The sequence below is a fragment of the Gopherus flavomarginatus genome, chromosome 10 (genome assembly GCF_025201925.1).
Source record: "Gopherus flavomarginatus isolate rGopFla2 chromosome 10, rGopFla2.mat.asm, whole genome shotgun sequence".
Taxonomy (NCBI): Eukaryota; Metazoa; Chordata; order Testudines; family Testudinidae; genus Gopherus; species Gopherus flavomarginatus.
In genome coordinates, this window is record NC_066626.1 from 65,980,771 (window position 1) to 65,989,790 (window position 9,020).

Sequence of the window (9,020 nt, forward strand, 5' to 3'; positions counted from 1 at the left end):
CTGGCCACCCAGCTCTGACTACAGTGCCTCTGCCAACAGCAGCACAGAAGTAAGGGTAGCAGTACCGTAACCCCCTCTACAATAACTGCGAACCCCCCCACCTCAGTGTGAAATTTATTATTTTTAAAATCCTGTGAAATTGACCACAATGGACTTCAATTCATAAATAGATTGAAACAGATAAATTCATGGAGTATAGGTCCATCAATGGCTATTAGCCAGGATGGGTAGGGATTGTGTCCCTAGCCTCTGCCAGAAGCTGGGAATGGGTGACAGAGGATTATATCGATGATTACCTGTTCTGTTCATATCCTGTGGGGCATCTGGCATTGGCCACTGTTGGAAGACAGGATATTGGACTAGACGGACCTTTGGTCTGACCCAGTATGGCTGTTCTTATGTGAATTTGTTAGGGCCCTACATATGAGTGCCAAGTGTTCTAGAATTTTCATTCGCTACTGCAGCCGAGCAATAGCAAGTTGCATACTTCAGTCATTCTAGTCTTTAAAGTAAAGCTGTATATACAGCCATACTTGTACTGTTGTCTGGCAGAAAAGTGAAGTTCAGTTGTACCTGTAGCTTTTGAGGCTTTATTTTACTGTATTTTGCAAATAAGAATACTTTCCCTACTTCTGCCTGAAACCCATCCAGCCAATAACAGAATACTGTTAAGAGGGATATGCTGCCTGAATTGGGTTCGGGAAATAAACTACCGTTGCTTAAATTTAATATCTGTTACTTAACACATCTGCATTGAAAAATAGCAGAAATCCCTGTAGGATTTCTGAGAAAGGGAAGAGGCTAGCCAATAGTATCATGTAGGGGTGCACAGTCTGTAGGCTGTACATGGCACACCGGATCATCATTTCATAAGGCCCACAGCCTGCTTCAACACAATATACTAACAGCTAATTCATTAGCATTTTGTTAGGTGTTTACAACATTTTGGTTTACACAAGAGGGTAAATCGAAACAAGGTAGGTACAGTATTGTCTATCTAAATACACATGAAGCAAGCTGAACTTAAAATATAAATCAATACAGGTGACTTTAAACTTTAAAATAGATAGAATCTGCTTTGCCCACACAAGCTTATTCTTAGGTTTATGTGGCCCTCCTATGTAAGAAGGTTGGGCACCATTGGTCTAATATGTTCAACAAGTGCCTTACACACTGGTTAACACCCGGTGTAATGGTGTGTGTGTGAAAAATCTAAAATTGCTTTTAAGGTAGGACATGTAGTGCAAAACACATTTAATAAGAACTCCATTTTGTGATGATCTTTCCCACACCACTGTATCATTTACCTAATTGACTCACGGTATGGTCTACACTGCAATAGAAGACCCTTAGGACAGCCATGGTTGTACCGAGTCCACTGATTCAGGTTCATGGGGCTCTAGGTGTGGGGCTGTAAAATTGCAGTATAGATGCTTGGGCTGGAACCGAGGCTCCAGCGCAAACCCAAATGTCTATACTGCTAGTTTTGGTCCTGCAACCCAAGCCTGAGAGGTAGCTGACCCCAGGCTCGGGGACAGAATGCCACAAGTGTTTTATTGCAGGTACCCATACTCCCAGGGCAAGCAGGTGAATGAAAGATGGACCCAGAGGGTTTAAGTGTCTTTAAGTTTGTGTCCCTCTCCATTGTTGTCTACCCATATCCCCTCATGTACATTTAATTGAGTCCTGTGTGGTGTTTAAAGAACTAACACCCTATAACCAATGACTTGGGATTGATCCTCCTGAGCCTAACCCTGACTCAGCTCACTTGAGTCCCTTTGCATGCCCCCTCAATGACGTGACTGAGGGAACCAATGGGGACCTCAGTCTGTGAAGACGTTAGGACTCCCCTTCTCTTCATGGTCAAAAGGTTTACCAGCCATATTCCAGGTCTCATTTATTGCTGAGAGCTGGCCCTTTTAACCTACCTCTATATTGGATACCGGCCACATACTGCAGCAGACTGAACAGTCGTCTATTTCTCCAAGCAATAAATTCCTATTCTTACTCCTTTAAACCTGAGCGGCTGTTCTATGGTGTTGTGAGGAAGGCAAAAACCTTCTGGCATCTGGACATTTGTGGCCCAATGTGAAACATTTCTTTCTTGGTCCTCAAAATGTTTTATTAGGCAGACCTACAGCATCCTGGACACAGATCAACATTCCCATCTATGGGGGAGGGGGAAGCAGCAAGATGGCCTTTGATCTCTTGGCTTTAAATAGATAGGGGGAGGAGGGAAAGGGCTACTCAATCCCTTCCTGGTTGGCCAATGGGAAGCAGAGGAAACAAATACACTGTGAGGTAGAAGGAGAGGCCTCTTCACCAGCATGTCTTAGCATGACCTGTGCCCTCCAAACTGTGGTTCATCCCCCTGTTGGTCTGATCCAACTCTCTCTGCTGAGATGGGGAGAAGCATTTGAATACTGGCAAGAGAGCTGGAGCTGATGAGAATGCAAGTGCAGGAAGAAAAGTCAAAATGGTGCAGCAGTTCTTTAGGGGTGTGGTGGGATATGCCCCTCCCCCATCCTATTGATAGGCTAATGAGCATTCAGGCAGTGTCAGTTGGATGCAGCTGCAGAACATACTTTATCTGGAGAAGGGGAGCTTAACAAGGTGGAGCCCTCACATACAGGAAAGGGGCAAAGTTTGCCCAGAATGAAACATTTCTAGGGACAGCCAGTGACTTCTAGTAACAAGAGGAGCCTAGTTCAGGCAAGGACTAGCCTCCCTTTCTTACCCCCGTCTTCCCTTTGATTGGGGGCAGACTGACATTGCAAACCTGATATGGGCAAGAGGCCTGTAAGGCTGTTCCTAGCTAACAACCTGTGGTCAGGCCTGAGGGGCACTGCCAAGGACTAGCGCTAACGACTCAGAAAGGACCCTAGGAATAAGCTGAACTCTTGCTGGGAACAGTGAGATTGCCCAGGAGTCTGGGTGGGGGCTCCTGTAGGGAAACCAGGCACAGGAGAGTGCAAGAGAGTATGGCTGAATGGCGGCTGCCTACATGGTGTCCAAAAAGGAATGAAATGCTGAGGGGGGAAATCTATGGAGTGGGAAGTGACTTATCTCTGGAAACTTGGTAAGTAGATTGTAAGAACATCTCACGCTTATATCAATTTGGAAGGGAAGAGGAATACAAGAATCCATTTCAGAGTCAGAAACTTAGAATAGCTTTCTGTAGATATACATTGAAAAAATATAGCTTTTAAATAAAGTTCTCAATTTTGGTAGAAAGATCTGAAACACAATAAAATAATAATACACCTGTTTTAAAATTCATGCCTATGCTTGTTCATGCTACCTTGTGATAATTGAATGCTTTGAAATGGTTTGTTTTGTAAATGACACCTGGACAAATTTTATCTCCATAATATTACAGTATTTTATATGCAAATTACTACTTAAAGCATACATATGGTCTAGAAGTGAATTTGTGAAAGTGATCACTTCTGTCCAGTATATATACTTCAAATCCCATCTGCTACCAAAAATATTTATATGAATGCAGCACCAATTTTCACCTATGATTCACTGAGGCATTTCCAGTAAAGACAGAGAAATGTTAATGCCATTGTATGAGGCACTGGTAAGCATTTGGAATATGGTGCATGATTCTGGTCACCCATGTTCAGAAAAGATGAATTAAAATTGGAATAGGTACAAAGAGCTACTAGGATGATCAGGGGAATGAAGGAACTCTCTTATGGGAGGGCACTGGAAAAGTTTGGCTTGTTTAGCAAAATGAAGGCTGAGATGGGATAAGATCATCATCTATAAATACATTGGACAGTGTTGGCACAGGGCACTGTGTTGGCACAAGAACAAATTATATATACTGGGCGATGAACAAATTCAGTCTGGAAATTAGGAAGTTTCCAACCGTTGGAGGAGTGAGGTTAGGGAACAGTTTCCCAATCAGGGTTGCCCAGAGGATTCAGGGGGTCTGGAGCAAAGCAATTTCGGGGGCCCCTTTCATAAAAAAAAGTTGCAATACTATAAAATGCTATATTCTCCTGGGGGGCCCTGCGGGGCCCAGGGCCTGGGTCAAATTGCCTCACTTGCCTCCCCCTCTGGGCAGCCCTGCTCCCAGTAGGAGTTGTGGGAGCAAACAACTTAATAGTTTTAAGAGAGCAGAATAAATTTGAGTGTAACTCTATGATGGAGTTGCTTGTGATGGTAGGGGGCAGGACTCAACAGCCTTGGGGCTCACTTCCACTTTGTTTTATGTCTCTAAAGCTTATGCTTCAGGGTTTCAGCTGCATGCATGTGTAAGGAAGGGATTTCCCCTCGCACCCCCATGTATTCTGAGAAGGTATTTGTTTGGTTTTTTTAAAATCTTCTTTCTCTGAAGTGTCAGGGTTGGCCATGGTTGGAGATAGGACATAGGATGGGGAGGGCCAGGATGCTGAGCTGGCTCCAAGCATTCTCTCTGTCACGTGCTTGGCTGGCTGGTTCTTGCTAACATCCTCAGGGTCAGATTGGCAGTGACCTTGGAGTTTTTTTGTGGTGGTCATCTTCCTCTGCAGTGTGTGGGCATGGGTCACTTGCCATGATTGTCTGGGTATGTCTCAATCATTTCTCTGCCAGTGCGGGGGCCGTGGGCCGTCAGTCCTTCCCATTCTCTGCCTGTGGCATGTAACGGTCTAGTCTCCTGTGGGCTGTAATAGTCTAATTTAGGTTGCTAATTTGGGTTTATTGCACAAGTGCTGAGTGGTGTTGTGGCCTGTGATGTACAGGAAGTCAGATTAGATGACCTTAAACTCTCTCTGATTCTGTTCATAAAGCCGAAGTACGGTGAATAAACAGTTGCCTTAAATGTTCTGGAAATACGGCACAAAAGGAAAGTTTTTCTACTTTGTTAGAACTGCACAGTTAATAAAAATACTGGAACAGCCAGCTGGATTTTATTCCACTTCGTTCACCACCAATACATTGTCAATAATACTGTGATTACTGAATCTCTTACTGGTGATGGGAGAGGAAAATCAGTATGTGGTGGTGGTGATGATAATAATAATGTATTATGTTGTTTTAGGTCCAAGATTTTCATAGGCTGGATTGGTTCTTTAATCATTAATTTTAAATTAGCAAACCTGAATAACATATATAAAGATAGCACTACCCAATGTAACTTTTCTGATAGCTGCTTTTAAAACTGAATAATGAAGTTTTACAGTGTTTGTTGGGGTCACCTCTACAGTATTTAATATGCTGGTTTGTGATTCAGATCAGTTTGACAAGTCACTGCCCAAACTCTGCTACCTATAATTCCCTTGCCTATATCAAAACTTTTTAAAAATATCTACTTCTATAAAATGTAACCTTAAATCTCAAGTAAGGTTGGTGGAGAAGGCTGAACTAGCCCCACAATATTTTGTTTCTTTGTATTCTTTGTCTTGTCTATAAATACTGACTCCTTCCACCAAGTCTCTAAACAAATTACCACCAAGTGTCTAATAAAATCCATGATGTTTGAGTTCAAGAGCTCTTAACACTTTTGAAATGTAGACCAAACACTTCCTCTGTTCAGTGTTACAAATAACCATGGTTTTAACTCCTTTCATCTCGAAGTACTAATCTCCCTTATCGTATTACACTTTTCTATCGCCTTAAACAACATGTAGGTTAGTACCTGATGGAACATAGTAGTGCATCCAAGTAAAATTCGTGTGTTCCCATTATTACTTGAATGCTGGGAAACACACAGACCATAACCCCTGCTTAATTTTTCAGGTGAGTGAAGTTTGCTCATCGTATGTTTCATTTACATCTAGCCTTTCAAACCATTAGGCTATCTAAGCACAACATTCGAATATCAAGATTAACATTACTATCTAAACAGACAGGCTTTTCTTTGCGGAATGGTTTGTAATAGATTCCAAACAGGAAATGAATACACCTGCCATACCTGAGAGAATTGGGAAAATAATGGAAGTGAAACTTTCTTTATATTTTGTCTGAGGTAGATGCCTGAAATTTGATTTTTATCTATAAAGCTTTCACACTTTGAGTCTGTTACGTTTTCTTTTAAAGATACTGATGTCAAGTTCTTCTCATTTTGATTATTCTAAACTGTTTATAATGCTAACGTACAATTTTAATAAAACTCTTTCCTTATTCTGCCTCTTTTTTTTTTTCCTCTTATTTGGCAAATACATTCTTTCCCCAGTACTTTGTTTCTTACAAAACACAAGCCTCCTTATGAAATCAGTATTCTCAGCATTGTAATTTTTCTATGCTCAGGGCTTGGAAGCATTAATTTTAATAGTTATGAGGGCCCGAGAGGAGCAATCATTCATTTCTCAGTAACAGATTGGTGAGTGTAAAAAAAAAAATAAAATAAAAAATAAATAAATAAAAATCCTGTTTGCGCTCCTTCTAGAATGTTAATATTTGGTTAAGCCCTTTGTTGGGCTGGCCAAGGTGATATCTATTCCTTTTAACCACAGTCCAAGACAATTGGTCATTGGCAGGTAAATCCTCCTCCTAAAGTTAAGATTAGCTGCTTGGCTGCAGTTTTCATTGCCAATATCTTGTCAATTTATTAAATCAATAGTATTTAACATAAATGTAGTTGAGTTTGCAGGAGATACTTCAGCTAGGGAAAGTAGATCTGCCTGAGTATTATTTTGAAGAAGATGGTGTAGTGACTTGTACCTGTAAGTTGGTATTTGCAAAAGCAAGTGTGCTTAACTTCCCCTTGTTTTGTGACTAATTCACTTAGCTTTTTGAAATTAAGAGCCCTGTTCTGTAACTGCTCTAAAAGAAAAAGGGTGGAATGACAAAAGGATGCTAACTTTGTCTGAAAATGAACTGCAACCAAAAATCAGAATTTCCAGGCACTTTTTTTAATGCAGTAATGCTGGCCATCTACTCCAGATGATACAAATATTGGTCAAAAATCATAAACTTGTTTGAGCAGCAAAGAGTCTTGTGGCACCTTATAGACTAACAGATGTATTGGAGCATGAGCTTTTGTGGATGCATCCGACGAAGAGGGTATTCACCCATGAAAGCTCATGCTCCAATACATCTGTTAGTCTATAAGGTGCCACAGGACTCTTTGCTGCTTTTACAGATCCAGACTAACACGGCTACCCCTCTGATACTTGAAACTTGTTTGAGTAGTCCTCTGAATTAGAAGTAGGTTATACCTTTTATTTTCTGTACTTTGATTATTCATGTGTCCATATAATTGCTCAAATGACCAAAGATTTGCATAGGTTCATAAATGATGGGCTTCAGAACGATAGGTGAATTTCATTTACTGAAGAGACTTGTTTGGCACTGCAGAAGTCAATAAAAAGGTTAGTTGGTCCGTATCACCTAAGTAACTTGTCACAGAGCTTGACTAGCAAACTCCAAAAGCCAATGAAGCAACTGAATGTTCACTACAAACAGTACACGATCATCCATAATTCCAATATGCTTGTAAAAATTATTTCAGATAAGCACTTTTGTTGGCAATTTGACACAAAGGTGGGTCTTGAGTGTGTCAAATTACTCATAGTTCAAACAGCTCTGGTTGCCAATGGGTGATCTAAATAATGTCTTAAATACACACAGTGTGAGCAGTAATGTTTAATTTATAGAACATATGACAGTGTTACACCTAAAAGTCATTAACTGCCATTTGCACTTTATGGCCAGTATGTAGGACTTCTGTCTTAAATTGGGTATGTTTGCTGAAAGGCAGTATGCAAGTTTTCCTAGCTGCCGTACTCTGTCAACAATCAAAATGTTTCACATCTGTGCTGTCCCAATTTTAAACTAAGCTTTTTGTATGTAGAAATATATCACTGGTGGAGATGACCACTCAGTCTGTCACTCACCTGGGTCATATTTCCACATATCTCTAAAGCTAGGGTTTGGTCTTGCACTGGAATGACCCCACACTCATTGCTGTAGTCTAGCTGCCTCCTACATTTTTTCTAGATTTCCCAGAGTAACTACCGCAATCTGACAGCATGAGGTTCTGCTTCAGTAACACATTTCAATTCCTTTTAAGCCAAGGAATAGCTTTTATATTTTAAGGGGATTGTTTTGACCCCTCAAAGTTTTTTCCAAAATAATTAGACAATGTCTTCTCTGTTGTTCTCCTTCAGTGCAAAGGCTGAGGCACAAACACCTGTTTCTGTCCTGTGTTCATCTTCCCGATTCCTCTCACTAGTTAAGGAACCTTCAGTTACCAATAGTTTATCTGCCTCATTTTAAGGGCTTGTTTCCTGGAGATTATTTTTAACCTATTCTGACCACAGAGAAATTTAGTCAAGGAGGACATTCATTGTTGCAGCACCTCTTACAATTACATTCATTTTAAATTAGTGAGGTGAAATTCTTACCACCAACTTCCTCCCTATCATGTGTTTACTGCATTTCTATACAGTTGACTTACATTTTATTTGGCAATAAATTGCTGCTTGAACTGCCTAAAATTAATTTTACTACACTGTAGTAAGAATCAAATAGCACTAGCATCACTGAGTTTAAGCAAGTTAACGAGCCAGCTCCCATTCTTGCTTTTTTGGCAGGGAAAATACATTATTGTGAAGGTTGGAAGCTTTCAGGGGTAGGGGAGAACTGAGAGAGTCCTGTCTGAGGTAAAAATAGGTATTTCATTTTTTTTTTTCATTCCACTAGCAACTTCAGTGGGAGGAACTCCATGACTCTACAGCTGTTAATCAATGAGAACATAGAGCATGCAGTGGAAAAGCCCAGAACTCTTTTTTGCCTCAAGACTGACACCTATCAAGTAGTAATGACTGAAGCATTAAGTAAAATTTTCTCTTAAGCCTCTCCGTGAACAAAGCCTCACTCTTTGCACAGAAGTGGAACTGTCATGTCCAAACCGGGCTCCTAGGTAGTCCATTGACAATCATGGAATTCAGTTAATTGGGACACAAAAATGGTTCCTGTGCTAACAACATTGCTGAGCAACCATGCATTTCCTGGTTGCTCTCAGATTCCTGCTCTAGGGGAACAAGTTTACATTTAATCTAGTCATATTTTGTAACTAATAC